The 26,090-nt window shown below is 48.3% G+C and overlaps 1 protein-coding gene and 1 non-coding gene across 10 annotated transcripts in view; both read right to left on the bottom strand.

The window, feature by feature from the left end:
- The window catches only part of SGMS1 (sphingomyelin synthase 1), a 331,088-nt gene extending 309,975 nt beyond the window's left edge, over nucleotides 1-21,113 (bottom strand). For 8 of the 9 annotated variants that reach the window (XM_055119140.1, XM_055119143.1, XM_055119141.1 and 5 more), the window contains exon 1: nucleotides 20,861-21,113. The gene's annotated coding sequence lies outside the window, so the exon portion shown is untranslated. Of the gene's footprint in view, nucleotides 1-312; nucleotides 332-20,860 lie in introns of those variants that run through there. The other variant, XM_055119142.1, reaches the window with a different exon arrangement.
- On the bottom strand, nucleotides 3,537-3,669 carry LOC129399492 (small nucleolar RNA SNORA40). Its single transcript, XR_008627127.1, has one exon. It is a non-coding gene; the product is annotated as a small nucleolar RNA SNORA40 (small nucleolar RNA).
- Nucleotides 21,114-26,090: the final 4,977 nt, after the last annotated feature.

Genomic DNA, 26,090 nt, shown 5'->3' with positions numbered 1-26,090 from the left:
TCAGCATGGCGACATCAGTAAGATAAACATGAGGCTACCTCTGATGACTTATCACTGCTATTCAAAGATTACATTACCAAAGCTAAGTGAACATTCCATGCATATCTAAAAATAAAATTCTTGATCCAAAGAGAACTGTTAACACCCAAAAAATTTTTTTCACATACTTCCACAATATACTCAAGACAGGATGGAATGGCTTGCACTGTATCTTTTAAAAGGCTGTTTGAGTAAAAGAAAACCCTAACACTTTACTGATAACATCAATGCTGCAACATCATTGCCCATAACAATATCAAAAGCCACGCTTACCAACAACCAACAATGGCTAGCAGCAGAAGGAGTTGACAGAAATGGAGAAAGCAAACATTTCTCACATTTTTCCTCTATAAAGATTCTTCTGTCATTCCTCCCCGGGGAAGATGCTGAAATTGATGTGCAGGCAGTGAAAGCCAAGATTCAGGTGGAGATCTGGACAGCAGCTTTGTTATCTTGAAAAGCCAATTACACTTCTCAACTGCCACATTTTTAGGGCAAAGGCTTAACAACGTGTATTTTTCCCCCTCACTTGGTTGAATCAAGCAGTCGTCAGATGGGGAAAAAAAATCAAGAAAAACTTATATAAAGGCAACAATCTTAGTTCTGCCTCTGAGATTATGCAACCACAGTCTCCTTCAAACACTGCACTAAACTCGCATGAGAGATTACTAGAACGAAACTGCATCATCATCACTGCCAAGAAAATCTTTAGGTCCAAGAGAAAGAGTGACTGGGAACAAAACCACTCACAGTATATGAACATCTATTCAAACAATAATAACTGAAATCCAGAAAAATAAAGCCTTGCTCCTCTTTCCCCATCTTGATTAATATCCATCCAATCTTACAAACGTTCACCACACTAACCATACATACTAAGAAATAAAGTTCCTGTGCACAAAACCAAACTCTTCTTTAAAGTTGAATAATAAAATATCTAATTTTTTTGATATTTAAATACTATTTGTACTTAGACCCTAGGAATGCGTTCTCGTACAGTGAGATTTCGTTTTCACAGTATGATTCCTTTTAACAATCTCTTTTGGCATTTGGTCAAAATGTTCATTCAGTTTATAAATAATTTGTTTTGAAAAGAGGCTGGAAGGACACACAATAGAAATGGCAGCAGTGGTAGTGGGTGACAGGATTAAGAATGACTCTTTACAAATATATTTGCTGGATGCAAAAGGAGGAAGGGAATAAATAGTCACAAAAGCAAAGGTTAGAACAACTTAAGTATCTGGCAATGGATAAGTGAAAAAATAAAATATAATATATATTGGCAGTGGAATCAGAGTCATAATAAGGAAGGAAATTACAGGGCCAACGAGATAACTCAAAGTGATGGAGTATCTGCTTTGCATGTTAGAAGCCTCAAGTTCCATGCCCAGCGCAGCACAGTTCCTAGGCACCACTGGATCCACCAGCACCATCAGAAAAGGTCCAAACCTCTCAGCCAAAATCACAAGGAGAGGCTCCGGGGCAGAGCTGAAAAGGTACAATCCTCCCCAGAGACGTAAAATCTGATTTATGCTACATTTTCAGAATAAATGGTGTGAAGAAGAAGGGGATGAGAAACAAATAAAAGTTTTCCCCAGGGGCTGGAACAATAGCACAGTGGGTGGAGCGTTTGCCTTGCACGCAGCCGACCCGGTTCAATTCCCAACATCCCATATGGTCCCCTGAGAACCGCCAGGGATAATTCCTGAGTGCAGAGCCAAGAGTGACCCCTGTGCATCGCCAGGTGTGACCCAAAGAGCAAAAAATAAATAAATAAAATTACACTCGTTTGTCTAAAAGCAAATGCAGAGTGGGGCTGGGCAAGCAGCACAGTTCTATGATGCTGCCAGTCGGAGGGCGGGAGGGGGGGGCGGCTATTCAAGCAGACTGCAGAGTCAGAGGAATCAGTAGTGGCCCTGGCAACCCCATCCATGCCCTCTGTGGGTGAATGTCTTTGGAAACATTTGAGCCAAAATTCCTTGAACTCTGCGCACCAGTCAGTACACACAACCCCGCAAAGCCCGTCTCAGCTGCCCTCGCTGGCATGCAGCTCTTGAGAGAGTACTTCGAATCTGCTTCTCTGGACTCAGACGGCCCAGACAATGCCTGGCACACAGCAGCAGCTCACTAAATTTGGCTAAGAGCAATACACGTTCACACACTAGCCAAATGCTCCCGCTGCCAAGTTGCTTTACCCCAACACCGTGACAGGTGGCCCACGGGACCAGAGGCAGCGGCTCGGTTCCTCTTCCTCAAGGGGTCTGCTGTGCCTTTGTCTCTGAAGGAATTAACCTTTACTGGGATTGTGTGTGTGTCGGGGGGGGGGGGGGGGTCTTGGGTTTGAGATACACACTCATTTCTAATGTAAACCTGCCAGGAAAGGCCATCCCTCTGGTGACTGAGAAGGGGCACACTGTTACCCAGCAGAAGAGATGCCCACTGGGATGAGTAAGGACATCCGGGTTCTAGAACAGGACTAGCTAGGCTCAAGAAAGCTCTCCAACCAGGTTATTTCTAAGAATAGGAGCCAGAGAGATAGTACAGAGATAAGGTGCTTGCCTTGCACACGGCAGACTCTAGCTAGATTCCTTGTACCACAGATGGTGCCTGAGCACTTCCAGGAGTGATCCCTGAGCACAGCCTCATGACACCACCAGGTGGGCCCAAAAACCAAAAAGGGAAGAAAAGAAAGAATAAAGCTACAAATACTACAGACAATGGTAAGTAGCGGGGCCAAGACTGAAACAAAGAGGCCCAAAGGACAAATGACAGTGAGCCACCAGAGGCTTTCCAGAGGGTTTGGTGACTGTGGCACAGAGAACAGCAGTCAAAACAGTGGGTGGGACTGTCCCTTACTCCTACAGTAATGGTGCCACCAGGATCTCAACCTACATGGGGGAAAAGGAGACTACAAAAGGCTGTTGAGTAGGATGGGACCCTAACAATAATATCTGAAAGACTCTGTTCTATAATTTCTGGACAATAGTATAGCTAGCGATAGTACACAGAGTCACACCTGATTGAACTTTACTGATAATCAAACTGTCTGTTAAAGAGGTAGGTGTGTGTGTGTGTATGTGTGTGTGTGTGTGTGCGCGTGTGTGTTGTGTACGTGGGGTGAGGGGGAGGACTGGGTCATACCCAAAACTGCTTAGAGGCTATTCTTGGCTTTATGCTCAGGAATCACTCCTGGTGGCACTTCAGGGACCATATGCGGTACCAAGGATTTGAACCATATGCAAGACAAGTACCCTACACCCTGTACTATCTCTCTGGCCCCAGAGAGTCATTCTTTTTATATCCTTTCTCTGAATATTTAGAAAACTTTATGACAAAGTCAGTATGGTTTATCTATTTCTCTACTAAAGAGAAGTCTGCTGTCGGCAGGAATTAGACCTGAGTTCATCACAGTGTCCTGGCACACTCATAAAGCTAACCAGTATTTTATGAGAGTATAAGAGTGTGTGTGTGTGTGTGTGTGTGTGTGTGTACATGTTAGTGCTCTTTCTTATCTGTATCAAAACTCATATAGAACAAAGAGTAATGATTTCTAGCTTGCAAAAGGGACTTAGGTTTAGCACCTGTCTCAAAGTCTTGTCCACATATTAAACAAAAACTCATAGAGGTGCTGGAATATTCTTTTTGCAAAAGCAAGAACATACCTTCTTGCATCTAAGTGCATTTAGAGTGACTTGCTATATAATTTTTCTAAATATTAAGGAGTTGCCTAGTAGTCCATTGTGTGGTATGACTCGGTTAAGTTAATAACCTGTTATTAGATACTTTCTTTTCAATGTGGTTACCAGCTATGAGATGATCAATACGTTTAATTGCTTCTTTTTGTTGTTGTTGTTCTTCTCTTAATTCCTTTTTTCAATTGTTTTCTTTTTTCCAATTGCTTCTTAAAAGAAACTTCTAGAAGCATAATTGCTTCAAAGACTATGTACCTGTGTCATCCCTCTGAAAAGCTACCTTCTATACATTCGTTACCTGGAAGGACAATTGACATAAACCTGATTATATTAAACATGAATTTTCTAAAACAGGTGCCTTTGACATCAACAAAGTCCTAACCCGGTTTCTCTAGACCTATTTAGGTGCCATCAGTCACAGAAATCTGAGGAGCAGCATCTGCTCAAGTGTTCATCAACTCTCCTCCTGAAGCTCGGCCTTTTCCCCTTGTTCGATGAAGGACAAAACCACAGTGCAACACCACAGACACCTTTCCCCGCCCCCCCGCCCCCCCCATTAGCTGGTCTTCCATGCCACTGGTTATATCACTGCACTTCTCTTGTTTCCTTGGAGGAAACAAGAAGCTCTCCCACACACACATAAAACGCAAGTCCCATAGAACTACAAAGAGGCCCTGAGTATGTGACTGCAACCCCTCTTTAGCCCCTCATGGGTCCTCTGAAAGGGGGGACAACAATAAGAACCGGATGGCAGAGGGCACAGTTTTAACTTTGCATCTACTTTTTTCGCAAACGAACCCTTCTAATATCTTCCTGGTGAATTTAATTCTAGCTTGAGACATTCACCCGACAAAACGTGCACGTTACCAAGATTTGATTTCAGTGACTTCATGTGACCCATCCATGGAACCCACATAGGGCCCCTGAGTCACGGACAGGGTCTTCAAACAAGTGGCCAATCAGAAGTCTGAAATCCTCCTGAGAAAGTTCTCATCATTCTGTCCGCTTCCAAAAGCAAAGAGCAGAGCAAGGCCACCAAAGGCCGCCAAAGGCCCTGTGGAAACTTGGAAAGCTGCCCAGCACAACTGCTGGTAACTTTGTAAGGCTTCCCAAGTAACTCAGGTGTCACTACACAGACAGCGCAAATGTCAAATTACCAACCTTGTGAACGGGTGGCAGCCTCATTAGGAAGCACGGGTAAGGCTCTGTCTCCTGGCACCTGGCACACAACAAGGATGGATTCCTCTCGTGTGCCTGCCCCGGGAACCAAGAAGCCAGTGTAGGATGACACTGCATTGTTCAACCCTTCTGAGCCTCCTAGACAAGGTTCCTGCTCCCCAAAATTCTGGAGGGTTCTGCTACAATTCTGGCCTCCCGGAAGAATTTCCACAAAGAGCAGGGCGATGTGTACACTTGAGACCTTGGGAGAGGGAACTAATTATCAGGGGACACCAGGGACAGGGTCTGGAAGGTCTCGGGGAGAAACACCAAGGAAGAACCTGAGTGCACAGGGTGAAAAGACCCTGACCCTAGGAGGTGATGTTGGCTGCAGACAGCTGGCCCCGGGAGAAAAGCTCCAAATCTCTCTCACAGCCCATCCAATCAAGAGAAGGGTACACCCCCCAGCGAGTGGAAAGGAAAGCAGCACACGCTGCTTCTCAGACCTGAAACCCCAAGGTCGTGGCAACACACACAGAATGTTCTATACTAAGTCCACAGGCACATTCCAGAAGCTCCCCTTAACACTGACTATTATTCCCATTTCACACCAGAGAAAGCCAGTCACCCGGTGGATTTAAATCTAAATCTACTGCCCTTTCTTTCACACCACGATTGCTTTCACCATCAAGGGGCTGGAGAGATAGTACAGCAAGGAGGATGTTTGTCTTGCAAGCAGCTGACCTGGTTTGATCCCATGCCTCCCATATGGTCCCCTGAGCACTGCCAGGAGCAATCCCTGAGTGCAGAGCCAGGAGTACAAACCACCTACAAACCCAGGTGTAGCCACCCCTTTCACTCCCCCATCCCCACCAAAAAAAAAAAATCAAGACTCAGAGTTCCTGCCTTTTTCGGTCCTTATAGCACCTCATCACACGAACAATTCCAGAAGTCAAAGCCAACCTCCAAGGTGAGTCCAGGCAGCCCGTCACCAGTTCCCACTGGCTTGGGAACCAGGGCAGCCCAGTCCAGGCAGAAGGCCCTGGACTCCTTTGTGCGCAGTGTTTTTCTATGTGCCCTTCTGGTCCTGGGCCGCTTCCTCCCGCCAGCCAGGCACGCCAGCTCTGCACCCCGCGCCCACCCATCCCAACTGGCTTCCCTCTCCCCTCTGATGTCCTCTGGACTAATAAACTCTTCTCTTCTGATCTCAGGCAACCTCCCCACTCACACTGACACACACAAACACACCCCCACCCCCTCTGCACTTCTGCCCCAACTGTCAGCCTGTGTCTGTTAGGAGGATGAAAAGCTCTTGCAAAACATGGTGCTCCCCACCGGCTGCCAGCTCCTACCACTTTCCAATCCATCCAGTCCCCGTTGCTGCTCCCAGTACCAGACAGGGAGTGGCCCCTTCAGCCGGCCAAGCCCCTCTCCACAGGACAACATTCACTAGCTCTACCCAGAGGCAGGGCTGTTTGTCGTCTCTGGGCCCTCCCATGAACCCCTTAGTTTACCTTAATCCAGGAGCCTCCCTCCCCAACTTGAGCATCATCCACCCACCTAGCTGAGCTGAAGACCCCCGCTTCGCCCTCACACCCCATAACCTGGATTAGTCACAGAGTTCCCTTAGATTCTGTCCTTATGTAACAGTTGTGAGGACATGCTTCCTGGGTTCACCGCACACCTGCACTGTACTTTTCAAAGGCTGAACACGACACATTTTCTCTCTTAATAAACACAGCCAGCCAGGAGGGGCTTTGAGCGCAATCTGGAAATTATCATCAGTGAAGAATCCACCACGTACTAGAGCTGGATTCTCTCAAGTGCTTGGGACCCAACTAGGGTCAGAGTAGATGGTATAAAAATAAGACTGCTTCCTGTGAGCCAAACAATAGGCGACAGATGAAGCAGAGTTCCCGAGCCCCTCTTCTCGGGTGTCCCCTAACCACAGGACTCCTGGAAGCTAGGACAGGGGAACTCAAAGTCAGTTCTTCAAATCTGCCCAGTCATAGATAAAGAGCACATGTCTAGATGCTGGAGTCATGGCACTGGCACATGCACCCAGGGAGTATTTATAAGCTGGGCATTTGCTATCTGGGCATTTGCAAGCGGGACGTTTGTAAACGGATTGTTTGCACGCATATATGAAGGGGGCGGAGGGGGAAGGGAGAGAAGAAAATAAGTGAGAGGTGTAAATCACTGAAAACAAAATCAAAAGTGGAATTTAGCAGTTGGTCCAAAAATTGAGGTCAAATGAGACTTTACTTTTAGTTGAGTGTTCCTTTAAAGAATTGCTTTACTCAAAGAGAGAAACTGACTGGTCTTCTCCAGACTGCACATTCCTATGCATTAGTTAAAAACTAATCCCTAGTTTCTTAGGGCTTGGGGTCTGTTGGTTTCCTGGGGTCTGTTTGGTTTGGTTTTTTATGCTCCCCCTACTCAGAGATACCAGGGGCTACTATTGACTCAGCGCTATGCAGGGGTCACTCTTGGAGGTATACAGGTGCCCTGTGATTCCGGGGACTAAACCCAAACCTCACGTGCAAAGCAAATGCCCTTTGCACCAGCCATCTCCCTACTAGCTACCTGTTAAAAAATGAAAAACCGTAAGACTGCCCTAGCCTCATAGTTTTTGAAGGGCAGGCCCAGTTCCCAGTTCCGCTCTGCTATGAACCACTTAAGGCATGAACTCCATGAAGGCATCTCCGGTCAAAGTTACCACACTACAACTAGAAAACCCCAGCAACCAAAAACATGACATAAAATTACCACTTCCAGTTCTACCTTCGCTGCAACGCTCCAGGTCGGGCACCTCCGTGCACGCCTCTGCGACAGCTGGAGGCAGCCTCCCACCTCCCTGGTCCTCCCTCCCCTGCCTCGGCTATGTGGAGGGGCTGGGGGCGAGGGGTGCGGTGTAGCTACCATACTGCACCCACTCCTTGGTGCTGCTAGGGTTGTAAACGTGCCTGCTCCCCCAGCTAACCCCTCGCGGCCCAGGGCCCAGCTCACTCCTCTGGCTCCCCCCACCCCCCACCCCAACGGTCCAGCCCACAGCAGACCCTCCATGCACATTCACCTCGTAAACCCCAGCTGATTAAGAAGACCGGACTGGAGAACATCTGGCAAGTGTGAACAGTGCCCTGCTTCCACTGCCCCTCACCCTGGCCAGGACTAGAAACAGGCCTAGGCCCCACGGCTGGAAACAATACACAGCACCCCTCCCTGTTGGTACTTGTCTTCCTCCAAACAGGGGCCTGTTCAAATAACCGAGCCACGTACTATCACCTTCGGACTCTCGGTCCGGGCGGGTGAGTCTTCCGGACACTTTACAGTCTGTGTGTCAGAATTTTCCCAGGGGCATGAGTGGGGCCCACAAACCTTTCTATGCCCGTGGTAGGGATGGTGAGAAATAACAAATCAGGACATTGCCTGAAGATAGCCAAGATGGCATTTCCTGCTCAAGTGCTGCCTTTCCCAGTCTGCTCCCCCTGGTGGGTTACCCCCTGAGCCAGAGAGCAGAGAGGGCGGGTTTCAGTCTGCCCCTGCTGGCATCTCTCCGCGAGCCTACCTCAACAAGACTGAGATGGAGTTTTCATTGCACGGCGTTGGGAGTACTGAACAGCTCTGGATCTGCAACCCTCTCACCTGACTGCAAAGCAGAGGCAGGGATAGCCATCGCCCACCCCCAGCCCCCTCACCCTCCCACCGCACTCCTGCCCCCAGAACACGAGCACTGCTCAGGCGGTGGAGCGAAAAGAACCTCTCAGCCCTGTCACAGAGGCAGGCTGAGGCAGATGGAAGGGAAGGACACAGGGGGCATGTTGGAGACACGTGGACACTGGTGACGGGACTGATACTGGAACACTGTATGCCTGAAACCCAATCCTGAGTAAGTGGAACGGACATTGACTGAATTTTTAAAACCAAAATTAAAAAGAAGTTCCCCAGCCCATCAGCAACATGTGGAATCCCATGAGACATATCATCTACCAGACCTACCCCAACCTGCTTACCTCACAGACAAAGGGGGGCTGGGGGGGCAGTAAGCCCCCAGGTGACTGCTCTAGCACTCTCAGGCTGAAATTTGAGCCAAACCCAAACAGGCTGCTCAACTGCCAGGTCAGGAGAGCGCTCTGCTGGGCCAACCTGTATTTCCTGACCCACAGAGCTGCAGGCTCCCCACCAACCGCACCTAAGGCTCACTTCTGTCCATCGGCAAAGCCCCTCAACACTGAACTCCTGCCCAACATTCCTCAACTGGGCAATTTGCTTTTGCTCTACTCTACTGTCTCTACAAGGTGGTGAAAGTAGTAATAGTAATATTCGCCTCATAGGACTGTCACAAAGAAAGGGTCACGGGCCACAAGAGTGAATCATTTCTTTACTATAGCTGTGCCAAAGTTCTGATCAGAACCAGGACTACGGCAAAACAAAACCCGCTTCCTACATGCTAACTGCCTGGTTTCTAACCACTCCAATCTTGAGCCCTCACTGAGGATATCCGGGGACAACAAAGGCAGCACCTTGTTCCACCTTGCTTCACCGAAGAAACATGTCACTCATTCAGTCTACAACCTGAGCACTCGGCTGCAGAGCACGGAAAAAGCCCACCTAGTACAGGGCTGTGCCTGTACGAGGCACAAAGCTTTATTGTTTGTTTTGATTTGGATTTGGGACCCAGACCCCGCAGAGTTTGGGCTTTACACCTGGCTCTGTGCTCAGGAATCACTGAGCAGTGCTCGAGGACCCATATGCAGTACTGGGAACTATATCCTAGTTGAACATGAGCAAGGCAAGGGCCTTTCCCTGTACTAGCTCTCTGGCCCCTTGAGAGTTTTTCTCAACAATGAAACATCCAACTCTTGTGTATCAATTTTTTTTTCTTTTTGGGTCACACCCGGTGATGCACAGGGGTTACTCCTGGCTCATGCACTCAGGAATTACTCCTGGCAGTGCTCAGGGGACCATATGGGATGCTGGGGATCGAACCCGAGTCAGCCCCATGCAAGGCAAATGCCCTGCCCGCTGTGCTATCGCTCCAGCCCCAAAACATCCAACTCTTGGACATGAGTTCTACACCTAAACAGAAGTCCAGGAGGAATAAGATGAATATTAACAAAAGCAGTCAAAAGAACAATTAATACTGACTATTCTATGACTTGTGGGAGACACCGAAGCCAAAGAAAAACAAAGAAAAACAAACATTTGAATAAATTTTCCATTTTCTTAAGTATAAGGGAGAAAAAAATACGAAGATTCCAATAGTGAAAGGAGCAGAAAAGGTTATTTTGCAAAATAATTTAAGCTGAGGCTTAGAGAATAGGTTGGAGTTAGCCAAAGAGGAAGTATAAGAACAACACAAACTGATAGCCAAGACCCAAAAGCACCGAGGAACTAAGCATAAAAGAAGAGTAAGAGCATCCACACAGACTGGCGGCCAGTGAACGAGAGGAAGGTGCTGCTGTGCACACTGGCCACCACAAGAGCTCTGATCTCTTCCAATACAAGTGAGAAGCCACTAAAAGGTGGTGGGGTTTTTTGGGGTTTTTTGTTTGTTTGTTTGTTTTTGGTTTGTTTTTTTTGTTTTGTTTTTTGCTTTTTGGGTCACACCCGGCATTGCACAGGGGTTATTCCTGATTCATGCACTCAGGAATCACTCCTGGCGGCGCTCAGAGGACCATACAGGATGCTGGGAATCGAGCCCGGGTCGGTCACATGCAAGGCAAACGCCCTACCCTCTGTACTATCGCTCCAGCCCTTTTTCTTAATGGGAGAAAAATAATCACATTTTGTCTCAAGCTAGAGCGATAGCACAGTGGGTAGGGTGTTTGCTTTGCATGTGGCTGACCCAGGTTCATTCGATTCCTCCACCCCTTTCGGAGAACCCAGCAAGCTACAGAAAGTATCTCGCTTGCAAGGCAGAATATTTGATATGTCAAAACCAGTAACAGTAAGTCTGACGATGCAGACGTTACTAGTGCCCGCTCGAGCAAATCGATGAGCAACGGGATGACAGTGACAGTGATTCTATGACTACCTTGTGCCAGGTACTAAGAACCTCTCATATGTTAATTTGCTTGGTCCTTACAACTACACTGTGGGCTATCATCTGCTAGTACACCCACCAATGAGCGTTAGGGAAACTGAGTCACGGGTGGCTTACATACTTGCCTAAGCTCCTAATTGGTACTCGCAGCCCTGCTCTAGTGAGTGCCCTTAATCACTCTGCTAGGCATCTGCCATCACCAATCCCACAGCAGATGTTTTTGAGAATTTAAATTCAGGCAAACATTCTATAATCAAAGGGTTTAATACTAAGCCCTCACTACCTCCAGCAGAAATGTTAATTCGCCTGAATTCTCAGACTCCTTCCCCCACTCCCTGCAACATAACCCTACCAAAGTTGAGGCAAAACTCAAAGAACGGAACTTCTGTCTTTTCATAACTCCCCTGATACCGCGCCAATTAACCCCTAATTATATACCATCTGTCACACTGTGGTCTCTAATTGTTTCTTGTCTATTAGTCTTTTCTTTCCCACTAGACTGTAAAACTCTTTGGAAGTATCCATATTTTCCATGAAACCCTGCAAAACTCCATGTGGACTTTGAGAATGTTATGTTAACTGGTTCACTTCTTTGCTTTGCTGACACACCTTTGTTATCAATCCTAAAAGGACAGCAAAAAAGTATGAAGCTTTATGCTTCTTAAAGTCAGGCCAAGTGTGACACCAACATCCACTAGAGGGTAACGGTTTCGAGATCTGTTCTCCCTGCCTCTCTCACAGTATCTCCAGGCTATTGGAATGTGGTGTGAGATTAAGAAAAGATAAGAACTTGTCCTGTCCTTCAAGGTCAGTGAACAGAGAAGTAGTAGATCCAGACAAAACCTGTCCCCCACATTCCAACTCTGCCTCCCTCTAAGGTTCAGAGTAAGAAACCAACCAATCCCGCTTCAAATTCTGCTCAAACCGACATATCTTTGTAAAAAATGGTGTAAGTGACAGAGAAATTTTTTAACTCTATTAGAAGGCACTTTATGAAGACGGATGAGAACCAATCTTCATGGACAGAATCATAATATTAAGATAGAAAGGATATCAATTCTCCCCATGTTAAACTATTCAGTGTGTAATGTCAATCACACTTTCAGGACTTCGATGTCAAAAGCTGAGCAAAATCATTTCAATATGTATATGGAAGAAGGGTCCACGAGAAAGCAAGTCTGAAAAGAACAACAAAGGAAGAACCTTTCCCCACACTACAGAGCTGCAGGGATAAATATACTTTAGCTCCGAAACAGACAGATGACCCTCACATAGTGAAGACATGAAAGAAAGACCTATGAAGAGTATCAGAATCAGGGCATTGAATTTAATGAGAAGAGAATTTCAGTTTGGGGAAATGAGAAATTTCTGCAGATAAGCAACAGTGATGGTTGCATAAGAATGTGAAAGTACCGGGGCTGGAGCAATAGCACAGCGGGTAGGGCGTTTGCCTTGCACGCGGCCGACCCGGGTTTGATTCCCAGCATCCCATATAGTCCCCTGAGCACCGCCAGGAGTAATTCCTGAGTGCAGAGCCAGGAGTAACCCCTGTGCATCGCCAGGTGTGACCCAAAAAGCAAAAAAAAAAAAAAAAAAAAAAAAAAAAGAATGTGAAAGTACCTAATGCAACTAAAATGCACACTTAAAACTGGTTTGGTATGGAGCTACAGACGTAGCTCAGTGGTACAATACACATCCATAGATGAGACCCTAGCTCCCAGCTTCAGCACCCAAAAGAAAATAAAAATGGCTTGATAAATTGTATGTTAGGTCTAGTTCACTGTTCCCAGGGGTGCTCAAAAAGCTATGCCCAGCACTGTGCTTAGGGATTGCTCTGGGCAGTGCTCTTGGGACCATGTGGTGCCAGGAATGGAACCTGGGTCTCTTGCATGCAAAATAGGTGCTAGCCCTTTAAGTTCTCTCTCCAGTCCTCCATCACCTCCTTCCCTACTTGCCACTCCTCCTTCCTCTATGGCTTCCCCTTCCAGTCCACAACCCCTCCCCTCCTGTGGAGTCAGCTATACAGCTATATTGAGGGAAAGGAACCAGCACAAAAAGAAGCATAATACACAGCTCCATTTGTATGTCTAGAAAGCAGAAAACCCTATCCACAGATAAAAGCAGTGAAAAGAAGAAGCAGTGAAAAGAAGTCCTGGCACAGTCTAGGAACAGACAGATGCATGCGAAGAGGTCCAAGAAGTTTCAGAGTGAAATACTCTGCACCTTGCCGCTAGAAATGACATAGCTTGCACATCTGTTAGAATTCATTAAACTGCACATTTTGAGTGGACACAAGTTTACCATACCTACATTTCAAAAAAAAAAAAAATTTTTTTCTGGAGCCAGGGGACAAATTCATGCAAACAAGCACTCAACCACCAAGCAATATTCATAAAAAGTTGGGGGAAAACTCATGTGTGCATTTGGGAACCTGATCTATAATAAAGAAAGATGAAGTTTCAAAAAAATAGTATTAGGAAATGAGTATATTATTTAGTAGATGATATAGGGGCAACTTATATAGGAAGAGCCTGGCAAGCTCCCCATGGCGTATTTGATATACCAAATACAGTAACAATAACAGGTCTCATTCCCTGACCCTGAAAAGAGCCTCCAATTGTTGGGAAAAAAAGAGTAAGGAGAGGCTGCTAAAATCTCAGGGCTGGGACGAATGAGGACGTTACTGGCGCCCGCTCGAGTAAATCGATGAACAACAGGATGACAGTGATACTGTGATACTTGCTCATGAAAAAAAGAAAAAGCTGGAATGCTTTTTGCCATATATGATGATATAAATGAAACAGATGGAGGGGCCAAGGAAGAAGCTCAAAGGACTGGAGCACATGCCTGGCGTACAGGGCTAATGGGATGCACTGCATGGTTCTCTGAGAACTGCCAGATCCAGCCCTTTGAAGAAGGCCCCCAAAAACAATCATTATGAAACGTAAAAACAGGGAGCTAATATAACCAAACATAGGCCATCTCTTTAAAACACTTCAAGATAACAGAACATCCTAAGACTCTTAACCAAGCGAAAATCAACAGGTATGGGCTATACAAGAAGTAAAATTTCTAAAGGCCACCATCAAAGTGACCAGAGGGCTGAACAGAGCTAATATCTAGAATATACAAGAATCATCTGCAAAGAAACACTTAAGAAAACAAAAACTGAAGGGGTCAAGGACATTGTAATCCTTAACAAGCACCCTAAAGGATGCTCATATTCACAAAGCAGTGAGATGCCACATTATATCCATCAGCTTGGGGTAATATTAAAAAGGTCGCTAATACCAGTCACTAATGAGCATGTGAGACTGTTAACCAATATTGGATAATAATTTGTAATCTTCAGTAAAACCAGGAAGGCCTGTTCTCTTCACTCCAGGGTCTCGAGCACACCTCATAGCAGTGGTGCTCAAACTTGCCCAGGACTCTGAATAGGGTGGACATGTCAAAACACAAATCAATGAGTATCTGAGAGTTGCTGATTCAGCAAGTCTGGGTTAGAGTGTAAGAATTTGCATGTCTGACAGTTCCCAGGCGGCTAAACCAGTCCGAAAACCATCCCCTAGAGACATCCTCACAGTGACAGGATGCTCCTCATGGTGAGCCATGTGCCCATCACTAGGGACATGGATAAATACAAGTGTCAGGGGAGAGCCCACCAGCCAAACATAGAACACTGCAGCAATGCCCCACTTGATCTGAGACTAACAGATCTCACAAATAAAATGTGGCCATTCAACTTTTGTCTGAAAATGTCCAGAGCAGGTTTTAATGATGAATGCAAAAGAACCAAATGGAATGAACTGAGAAATTACAGAAAATAACATCATTTTTTTTCTTTTGGTTTGGGGGTAGGGGATGGGGGTCTCACACTCAGTGGTGCTGGGAGCTCCATCCAGCTCAGCGTTCAGGAGTTCCACCCAGAGGCACTCAGGCGACCATGCTGTACCAGAATCAAAACCAGAACTCCCTCACGCAGAGGACGCACTTATTTCATTGCACTCTCTCTCCATTCCATGGCGCACCTTCAACGAAGATACAGACATAGCTTAAGAACGTAGCACAGGAGAGCAGGTTTGCTCCAACAGGAGAAACAGAAATAGGAATGAGGAAGGGAAATACAACAGAGGCTTTGGCAACTGAAAGGGGATTTTTGTGCCAAGAACGAAAGCCCACTGACTCAACCCTGAATACCACAAACCTAAGAAATAAAGAACACCGGACTAGAGAGAGCGCTCAATGGGCGGGAGCACACGTTCTGCATGTGGATGGCCCAGATTCGTCTCTGGCACCACATGGTCTCCCAAGCACTACCGGGAGCAACTCCCCTCACTACCCAAGCACCGCCAGAACTAGCTGACACACCCGCCATCCCAGCACAGCTAGGTGTGGCCAAAGAAACAAAAAAGAAAAACAAGTAAAACTCACCAAATTATCTTTACGTGTCCACCCACCCTATGTACCTGTAATGTTTGTTCCAGTTAAAGCCTGCAGCCACTCTGCAGGGTCAAGGACCCAGGTCGCCGCTGCCGCCTTGCACAGGGCCGACCTGGGTTCGATTCCCAGCATCCCATATGCCCCCCGCCCCAAGAACAGCCAGGAGTAATTCCTGAGTGCAAAGCCAGGAGTAACCCTGTGCATCACCGGGTGTGACCCAAAAAAGATAAATAAATAAATAAATAAATAAATAAATAAATAAAAAGACAGCATGCCTGTTGGCTTCAGGCAAAGGATGTATGAGTCTACATCTGTGTCTGCATTATGTCTCTTTCCTGTCTGTGACCATGGTGCAGAGGGCAAGAGAAGGAGTGATTTGTAGATAAGGCTTCTGGAAGATAGTGGAAAGGAATAAACAGTGAACCACACTTAATCAGCCATTCAATTCCATTTTAATGACACCAGAAATCATGATTATAAAAAATTAAGTCATCTTCCGAGTCCCATCTTCTCCCCCCTCCCCCTTTCTTTACTCTCCCCCTTCCCCACACCCATCGCTACCTCCCCATGCCCACATCCAAATGAACTGATTCAAAATATGGTCCTCTGGTGACTGGATAACTTATTAAAGTGACAAACTTTAAAACTAAAAGTCACTAAATAGAGGATGATAAATGGCTGATTATGTTGCTAAACAAGAGTTGTGTAAGAGAAGAGCCAAAATCTTTAAGACAGGCATGAAGTGAAGGTTCTTCCAAAGGAGATCACTATGTCAACAGCTACCATCCAAAAAAAAAAAAAAAAAAGCCAAGAAGAAACCATGTGTATTCTGTCATGCCCTACAGGAGCATGCTAGTCACGGTTTTTCAAGGGTCTTTAAACTGTTCACTGTACAAAATGGTAGGAAAAGTGTCCAGGACAATAAAAAAAATAATTAAATAAAAACCACCTCTGACTGGATGTAAGTGGAAAAAGGCAACAGATTTTTCCCACAGAAGCTTTAAGTAAACAAGTTCATGCCAGGAAATTATGTCTTTGAGGGAGCAAAAAACAACTACACCAAAGGAAGGTGTGGAATAGCAAAGGTAAAGTGCAAAAAAAAAAAAAAAAAATGAGTAGGCTAAACACACCATACCCCAAAACTGAAACGACTATTCCCCTATACAAACAATCCATAAATTTTATTCCCAAAATACTGTCTTCTCTAAAGCAGCAGGTTTTATGGCATAGTAAAGGGGGGTGGGAATTCCAGAGAAAGTTTTCCCTAAACGCTTAATATAAAATCAAGCTTTGTAAATAAACCGTATTTAATATGCAGCAGGCACACTTGTTATTTTAAAAACAAAAAAACAACAGCTAGGACAAAGAGATGGTTTAGTGGGCTAGACTCATGATTTGCCTATCAAAGGCCTGGATTCAAAGACACAAGGCCCACGGAGGACTGTTGAGGACAGGAAACCAGGTGGAACCTTTAAGCATTGCCAGATGCAGCACAAAAACCAAATAACTAAATTAAATTACATCAAAAAAATTAAAACAGCTAGAGGAGCTGTAGGTCAGCAATTCAACACTTGGCTTACACATGTAAGGTCCTGGGTTTAATCCCTGGCAATGAAAAAGAAAAGATAAAAGCAAAAACAATTTTTTTAAAAAAGACTAAATATGAGTTCTATCACTGTCATCCCGTTGCTCATCAATTTGCTCGAGCAGGCACCAGTAACGTCTCCACTGTGAGACTTGTTACTGTTTTTGGCATATCAAATACGCCACGGGAGCTTGCCAGGCTCTGCTGTATGGGCGGGATACTCTTGGTAGCTTGCCGGACTTTCCAAGAGGGATGGAGGAACCGAACCCGGGTCGGCCACGTGCAAGGCAAACGCACTACCCACGGTACTATTGCTCCAGCCCTGAGTTCTTTAGTGCTTGAAATACCTAAGCAAGACTTGTTGGTCTTTTGAGCTCAAGTGCACAATCTGCCACAAACAGAAAATTACAAGGATCCAAGAAAGAGCTTAGTGGCTGAACAAAGCCTACACTCCAAGTTGTATGGTCAAGAGTGCAATCTCTGGTTCCACCACATGAGATCCTGCTATCTCTGCTGTTCAAGCTTGGCAACTCTGCTATCTGTAATCCCGAGGCTACAAGCCATTTCCAGGAGCACAGTGCCAAGTATGTGTGAGCACCCCAAATATAGGCTACAATGCCCCTGCAAGCACCCCAACTACAAAGCGTGCAAGTACCACAGCGATAGGTGTGAGCCCTGGTGAACACTGAAACCACAATGTGAACAAGCACCACAACTAAAGGAGTATGTTGCTCAGTCTGTGAGCCTATGTGAGCCAGTGTGAGAACCACGACTAAACCTCACAACCAGGTTTACACATGGCACCCAGTCACCTCAGCAGAAGAATGAGGGAAAAGGCGGGGGGAAAGGAGAGGTGGAAATTAATTTTGGGGGATTTTTTTAAATAATTTGGAAGCTAAGGGATTCAATCAGGAAATACCAAAGTCAATGCTTTTAAATTTTAATTCAATTTAAAAATCAAAAGTCTAAGGTCAACAGAGGTGAAGGGGGTGCACACCTCACAGTGCTCAGGGGGCTACTCGCAGCTAGGTGCTCGGAAGTCACTCCTGGTGGTGCTCGAAGAAATATGTGGTGTCAGGAATGGAAGACATGCTCCTGTCTGTCAAATCATCTCACTGGCCTAATACAAGCAAGTTTGATTCATGAAGCCGTATAAGATTCTTTAAATGTCGGAAGATATGCTAATACCAATGTGTACTTATTCTAGCAATGCTGAGGGAAGATGTTTTACATTTACATAACTTGAAAACTGTGAAGGGGGCTGAGGATGTGGCTCTGAGCCTGAGGGTTCATGGCAAAAGGCAAACACTGACAAGCTTCTGTTATAATTTCTTGTTTTTACTTCAGATTCATAAACGTTTACTGGAAGCCTACAAATCAGGCACTAGGTAAAATGTTAGGGTTCTTCTGGACAGTATATAAAGCATAAAAACCTGGGATTTGATTTTAGTTCACCACGTTCAAGGATCCAGGATGCCAAAAATATGTGTGAACATTTGAAACATTTTTCATTTGCTGCTTTTTTCCCTTTGATCTAGTTAAAAGAATGTATTGTCAATTGGCATACAGTACTGCCTTTAATAGAAAATATAAATACTGGGACACATTTCACATATTGACTACCTGAGAAATTGTTTTGTGTCCCACTGTTATTAAAGCAAAAAGTATAATGTTCTTCACTTGAACTAATCAAATACAATAGATTGTAAATTGTGTATTGTAAATAAAAGTTCGCTCTGAGTGCAAAAAAAAATAAAAAAATAAAATGTTAGGGTTCTTGCAAAGAAAAAATTCTAATGACAGTGTCCATTGAATGACAATTTATTCCTCCAGCGGCTTTGTGTGTGTGTGTGTGTGTGTGTGTGTGTGTGTGTGTGTGTGCGCGCGCACGCGCTTTCTGACAGGGTGGGGGGGAGCTGTCAGCACTGGGAACTTGCCAGAATATATATTACTATTTTACTAAAAATGTAAATAGCTAGCCCATGAAACTCCAGGCTTTTTCTGCTTTTCCAATGGCGATCACTTGCTATAAAGTAACTACTTCACGTGTGAGTGAGCTCCCCGCGTTTGGAGGAGACTCAAAAACATGCTAGTTTAAAAAGGAGAAGCTGGAGTGAACCCCGCCCCTAAAAAGACCAGGACCTCCAGACCGAAATATAGCAAAGCAAGCGAGAGGCAAAGGCTGCTCCTGGAGGCTCCCCAGTGCTGGCACCTCTGCCAGCACGTCCAGGCGGCCGCCGGCTGCCTCTTGCTGCTGGCTGCTGGCTTGGCCAAGGCTTCAGAGCTGGAAGGCTGCCACCTGCTGAATCACCAAACATCCCTGGGCTTCCCTGGGAGCAGTGAACAGACAGGGACCCATACCCCCCCCCCCGGCTTCTCCCGTGGACATCTTACACCGACACCCACGCACGGCCTTCTGCACAGGCCATAAGGGCCAGCCCCCTTAGGTGTGGGTAGCCGGGGCAACACCCACGGTACTGCGACTACGTCACTAGTCCCGCTCCCCTCGTTCAGGCCGAGAGAAGCAGCAGAGCGGGGAGTTCACATCACACCATCACAGGCACTTAGCGCTGTGACACCCTGCAGCCAACCAGGAAGCCCCGCAAAAAACCTGAGAGCGCGATAAACCTGTCCAAGCTGCTTCCAAGGTCCAGGAAGGTCCCCGCGAGAGCGAGCGAGAGACAGAGACAGAGAAGGGAGAGAGAGAGAGAACTAAAAGTATGCAGGACCCCCTAGCCCAGAAGAATCAACTTCCCTCCGGAGGGCAGCCTTGGCGCCCCAGGGGCGGTGAAGCGTAGCGCGCCGCTGCCTAAGTCTACGCTGTGGGAAGGCGAACAGAAACGGCGAGAAGCGGCACCTGCCCGGGCTCTCCCTCCTCCCTCCCTTCTGCCATGGCCAGCCCCATTCTCATTCGGACTTTGCGGGGAACAAGCGTTACCCGGAACGCACCGGACTGCATCCGTTAGCTGCACCCAAGGCTGTCTTTCCCGGGGGGCCCTAGCACCAGCCCCAAGCCCGAGAGTCCGGGTGAGGGCGTTGGGGGTGGGGGGGGGGGCAGACTGTCGCTGCTCTGCCCTTGACCAGTCGCCCTGGGATCACCGGAGCCCCTTGACTCACCCAAGAGCCGCCTCCTAACGACACTGTCCATTTGCAGGCGGCGCCCGGGGCTGCTCCAGGCCTCCGCCTACACACGCTTCCCAGACAGGGGACGCCCCCGCGGGGTCTCGAGCTGCCCTCTCCACTGGAGGCTGGCACGCCTGGGGAGGGGGACCTCGCAGCTCCACGAAGAACGGTCCCACCTGTTAGGCTGTCGGGGGACATCGAGGGTCGCGGCGAGGGCGGCTGGGGGAGGGGGGTATCCCGAAACCCGGGGCCGCCTGGCCGGCTGCGAGGTGCCAACTGTCACGCCACCAGCCGGGGCCGTGGGGGTGGGGCCGTGATTTGGGGTCAGCCCCTTACGGGTCTTCGGGCCAGGATCGGGCCACTGCCCCAAGGATTCCTCCTCTCCCCTCCTTCGGCCCCACCACCGTCCTCTCTTGCCCAAACCGACATCAGGCGGGTCTACCGGCCCGCACGCAGCCCCGCAGAAGAGGTGCCCACCGACGCCCCCGCCTTCCTCCCCGACCCAATTTGGCTCGGGAGCCCCGCGGGCGGTGCGCCCCCTCCAAGCCCGCAGCCTGATCGCCGGGTCGTCCTCGGCACCCACCCCCGGGAACCGGGCGCGGGGTGAGGGAGTGCCCGCCAGGTACGCGCGCGGCACGGCGCGGGCTGCGCTCACGCCCCCTCGCCCCGGGGCTCCCTGCACGCCGCTCCCCGGCCTCAGGCCAGGGCCGCGAGGCGGCTGGACGGCCGGCGCCCCCCGAGCCCGGCTCGCCGCTCCTCCGCCCCGCGACTCACTTGGACCAGAGTCGCCGCTGCCGCCGCCGCCGCCGCCGCCGCCGCCGGAATTCCGTCCGCCGAGCCCCCCAACGCGGAATGAAATCCGGGCCAGGGCAGCGTCGGGGCTCTGCACCCCGACCGAGCTCTCGGGGCGGGATCGCAGGGCGTCAGGGGAGCGCAGCCTTCCCCGGCCCAACGTGTCCGCGCCCGTCCTGCCCGCCGCCGCCGCCGCTGCCCTGGCCGCCGGCCGGCTGGTGCGAACGCTTCCGACTTGCCACCGCGAGCCGCCCGGGCTGCGGAGCATGCCCAGTCCGCGGCCCCGAGCCGGCCGGCTTCCCGCGCGACGCCGATCCGCTCCTCCGGGTGTTCGCGGCGGCCGGGGGGCGGGGTCCGCGGTGGGCTCGTCCCCGGGCCCGACGGCACGGTGCACCGACCAGTAGCCGGGAACGCCCCCTCATCCCCCCCGCCTCCCCCCGCGAACGCACTTTATTTTGCTTTCTGCGTCAAGGAGAGCCCGAAAGGTGCTTCCTCCCCGCTGATGGGGAAAGTCCAGCTTGGACGTATTTTAGGGCCAACGGGAGGCGAGCTTTAAGGGTCAGGGACAGTCAGTTGCAACACTTGAAGCCGAACTTCAAGGTGGAGGGAGCAGGAATCGGGTCGAACTGGGAAGACGATTCTAGTGCCCCGACTCCGGGCCGCGGGTTTGCAAGCTAAGCCCAGTCCATCCTAAGAGCTGCAACATCTGTGATCAACCCCCGATTGATCATCGCCCGAGGAAGGGCGGGCCTCAGGAACTCGGATCCGTTTCCAGCCTTCTATTCACAGACTGCCCCCCTCTCCCCCGCACGGACCCAGCGAAGGCCAGGTGGAATCAGTGCGGGGACTCGGGCCGCCCCTGTCCCGGCCGGCCCCACCCCACTCCCGGCCCGGCGAGTTGCGGGGAAAACCCGGAGCGACAGCGAGCACTGCGCATGCCCAGTAGCCGGGCCCGGTTGCGGGCCGCCCGGAGCGAGGTTTTCCTTGGGCTCCGGGAGTCGGACCCCGAGGCCCGGGTCCGGGAGCGGCCGAGCTGGCCTCCCGCTTCTCCCCGCCCTCCCCGCGCCCGCACTCCCGGACAGGCTCGCGCGTCCGGGCCCTGCCGGGGCGAGGCGCCGCCCCCTCCCCCGCAGAGGGTCGGGACTCGGGGAGCGGGGGGAGGGCGCGCGGCGGCCTCGCGGGGACACGTGACTGTCCGCGGCGCACGGGGCAGCCATCTTCCGCCGGCCGGCCGCGGGCCGTCGCCCTGGACCCACGAGCTGGGCGCCCTCCTTCCCGCCACGCCCCGGCACCGCATCCGCCTCCTCCGCCCTGCCCGGGGTGGGGGCGCCGGGATCGCTGCTGTGGCCCTCGGTCTATCTGGAGGACCAGAGGCAAACACCTCGGCGAGATCGTCCAAGAGGGGGAGGACTCCGGGTGGCCGAGGGTCATCACTGCTTTCCCCCTCCCAAGGCGGAAGTCGGAGAGCGGAGTGGGGGGGGTCCCGGTCCTTAAGGCAGCGACCTTGTTGCTCCAGCTCCCTCCCGGCCGCTAACCGATTTCCTGCCGAGGAGGCCTGCGGCTTTGGCTGGCGCACCTGGACCGGGACACCGCCCTGCCCCGCGGCGCAGTGCCCCCACAGACCCTGCGGGCGGGCGGCCGGCACGGGGACGTGGAGTGGCGAGCGTGTGCCGTGAGCCGCCTCGGGGTCCTGGCGGGCTGAGGACCTGCCGCGCCCCCGTCACCTAGGAATGTGTTCGACCCGCAGAATCAGAAGCCTCCGGGTGTGGGGAGAGGGGGTCCTGCAGTCGCAGGAACAGGCTCCCGGATAAGTGAGGCTTTGAACGTTTGCAAAGTATACAGACCACACCACCAGCCGCGGACGCAGCGAGGGCCCGGGATTCAGGGCCCCGCACACCCTGCGCGGGCTCTCCGTGGCCCCGAAGACTGAGTTTTGCACGGAGTCAGAGCTTGCTTTTGTCATTTAGCAGCTGGAACTCTGTTATGGCTCCAGGGTTTTGGGGTCCACGGAGGGCCAGGCTCGTGGTCAGTCCGCCAGCTGGAAGTTTTTCGTCACTTTGCGACTGAGGGTAAAGTGGAGATCGGCTTTTCTGTGGTGTAAGGTTTTGTCTAGCTAAGGGAGTGCCAAAAAACTGCTGCCTGGTTTAATCGGAATGTTGTTTTTGTCGGCTGCCTTTCAGCTTTCCTGAAAATAAGGTGCATGTGATGTAGCCTTGTCTTTAATTTACTGAGAGTGCTCCCCCACCCAAAAAGTAAATCAAGAGCACAAAATAGTTAAGACTGTGTTGTTTTCTATTGCTCCTTGTAATTATTTCTAGTTTTCTGTAGATTTAAAATGTGTTGTAACTGGAAAATTTTAACTAGTTTTCAATGACTACTGTTTAAAAAAATCGGAAGATATAAAAACTTCATCTTATAATTTTGCATAATAATTTACAATTTTATATATAATTTAGAAGAGGAGAAATTTGGGAGTGGGGACTAAAAAGAAATCACAAACTCAGTAAAGAAAAGTTCTGGGTGAAGTGATTATATTAAGACACACTTTTAGAGAGTGCTCTCTTTGATATGAAACGTAATTATCATCCTTAAGCCACAACTGATTGTGATTTTTTTTAAGCTTTTAACAGAAATAACTGTCCCTCTCCAGTAAATCTAACCCTAAAGACCTGTGCACTTTTTATTAAAAACTTAAGCAACGGGGCTGGAGCGATAGCACAGCAGGTAGGGCATTTGCCTTGCACGCGGCCGACCCGGGTTCAAATCCCAGCATCCCATATGGTCCCCTGAGCATGGCCAGGGGTGAATCCTGAGTGCAGAGCCAGGAGTAACCCCTGTGCATCGCCAGGTGTGACCCAAAAAGAAAAAAAAAAAAAAAACTTAAGCAACATCTATTGATTGTAAAATGTTAAAGTTCCCAGGTACATAACATCATAAGCTACATTGTTGTCAAGACGACTATGATATAAAAATGAAATCAATGCCAAGTCACAATCTGTCAACTAAATATATTAAAATTAATACTGAGAACCAGTACTGAGGCAAGCAGTGCCCTTGCCAAGAGAGCCACACTGCTTTAAGTTGCAATGAATGACTCTTCTGCGTTTAGAAGGGAACCAACCTGATTGAAACTGGCCTGTTTTTATCCAGTTGACCTATAAGTAACAGCGATCACTCACCAAACTGTAGTTAGAGTTCAAGAAAATTGGAGAGACGCTTCATTGTGTTCATGGCAATTTGTTTCATGAATTAGGAGCTGCAGAGGTTGGGTGAGAGAAAAACAAGACCTCAAGAGCCTGCTTAGCTCTTTAAACTCCTCTGGCCCACCCACAACCTGGTTTTCAAACCCAGGTTTACCGGAAAAGCCAGCTGCAGACAACAGGACTGGTTCCAAGTATGTGTCTCTAAGCTCAGATCTGGTAACACTCAATCTTCTGTATTCATTCCTATGCCTTCGGCTAGGATTCCTGGCTCCAATAACTGCTGGCATTCTCCTGTGGGTCAACAGAAAAACCTGGAATTTATTTGAGGATCCTGGGGCAGAGCATGAAGTGCAGCTGAGGCCCAGATTTAGATCAGAACAAGGAACTAGACTGGAAAGAAACCCTAAGTCTCCTCTATCTTCTCTGCACTTGTTTATCTCGCCCCTTACAATCTGACTTTTTCTACTTTCAGTTCAATAGCTGGCAGTGACCAATTGTATTTATATCTCTTCCAGAGACTAGCAAAAAAGTGGTCCCAGCCAAAATCAATAACCCCTTAGTGGAAACTATTTCAATACCTAGATTTCCTACTGTTCACTTGGACCTGTGCTGCTAGGATTTCAAGGTCCAGCTCCAATTCCACTTTATTTCTAAATACTCCTATACCTTTGCAGACAAAGAAGCTTCCTATGCAAGAAACAATTTGACACAATCCACTGTTCTTTGCCAGTTAGTCTTGAATCTTAAATATTAAGTGATGTGCTGAGAATAGGTACCTTTCATCTCCATAATGCCTCCCTAAGGATTTAGCACCAAGTATCCTATTTAGAGTACTTATTGGAGTGTAATCTGTATTTTGCTCCTTTTTATACTTCCATGGCTATGATTTTATTTTAAAAGGGTAAGCTCGGGCCAGAGAAAGAACTCAATGAACTGGAGCACATCTCTTCATGCAGGAGGCCTGTGTTCCATCTCTGGCACTACATAGTTCACTGAGCACCACCAGGAGAGCAGTTCTAGAGCACAGAGCCAGGGGTACTCCTTGAGTACCACTGGACGAGGCCCCAAAACAAAACCAAAAAGGAAACTACCATAAATGAAAGATATCCTTGCTGTGTTATCCTTCCCTAATTAGCCACCACCTTCACAATCGGTGCACACTTTTGAGGAATTTTAAAATTAGACATTTTTCAATCCTTTTATTAAGAGCGAGTGCCCGAGGCTCCGTGCTGTGCTGGATAAAAGCCTGTAACTGCTGTATCATCCGTTGAGCAAGTTCCCTGGTCCTTTAAATAAGAATCATGACCGGGCACTAGCCAGAGTCTATTGAATCAATGTCATCAGCAGGATGCTGCATCTCTGACACAGCACCATTGGCAAATCTTCTAATTTCCCCCTAGCTCTTCGAACAGTCAATGTATAACTCCAGGCAAAGCTTAATTATTCCCTCTTAAACTGAATAATATAACCCAGCCCATCTTTGCTTCCATGGGTATTATGGGAATTAATTAGGTCTTTAATAAGTATATATGTCTGTAAAATGTTTTATAAGAGGTAAAGATAATTAAAGGTACACAATGAATGAAAACGTGGAGTATTGCCTAAGGTATTGTGAATGTTTATTGTTGTATTTAGCAATCAGCTTTCTTCTGAGAACAAGGAAAATGGCAATGACGACAGTACTTAAAATAATGAGTACAGAGGTTTAGTATCTCTTTCAATTGTCATTTGCAAATAGATAGACCCTAACTGGTGGGAACTAAAAGGCAGGGTGAGAGAAAAAAAAAAAAAACTATCTCCCACACTCAAGGAGGGGAAATTTATACAATGAGATCACCTGAGTTTCATAGACCCTGTTTTTAACTTTTCAGAGACTCCAAATCTATATCATAGTATACAGAAGAGAGCAAGTGACACTTCTTATGGTATCTCAGTAGCACTTCCCTTGTTTTGTAAAATTTTGAGGAAGTATATCAAACTTCTCCATCGATAAAGATTTCAGTAGTTAG

The sequence above is a fragment of the Sorex araneus genome, chromosome 11 (genome assembly GCF_027595985.1).
Source record: "Sorex araneus isolate mSorAra2 chromosome 11, mSorAra2.pri, whole genome shotgun sequence".
Lineage (NCBI taxonomy): Eukaryota > Metazoa > Chordata > Mammalia > Eulipotyphla > Soricidae > Sorex > Sorex araneus.
The sequence above is the reverse complement of the archived record's forward strand: the minus strand, read 5'-3'. Positions and strand labels throughout refer to the sequence as shown.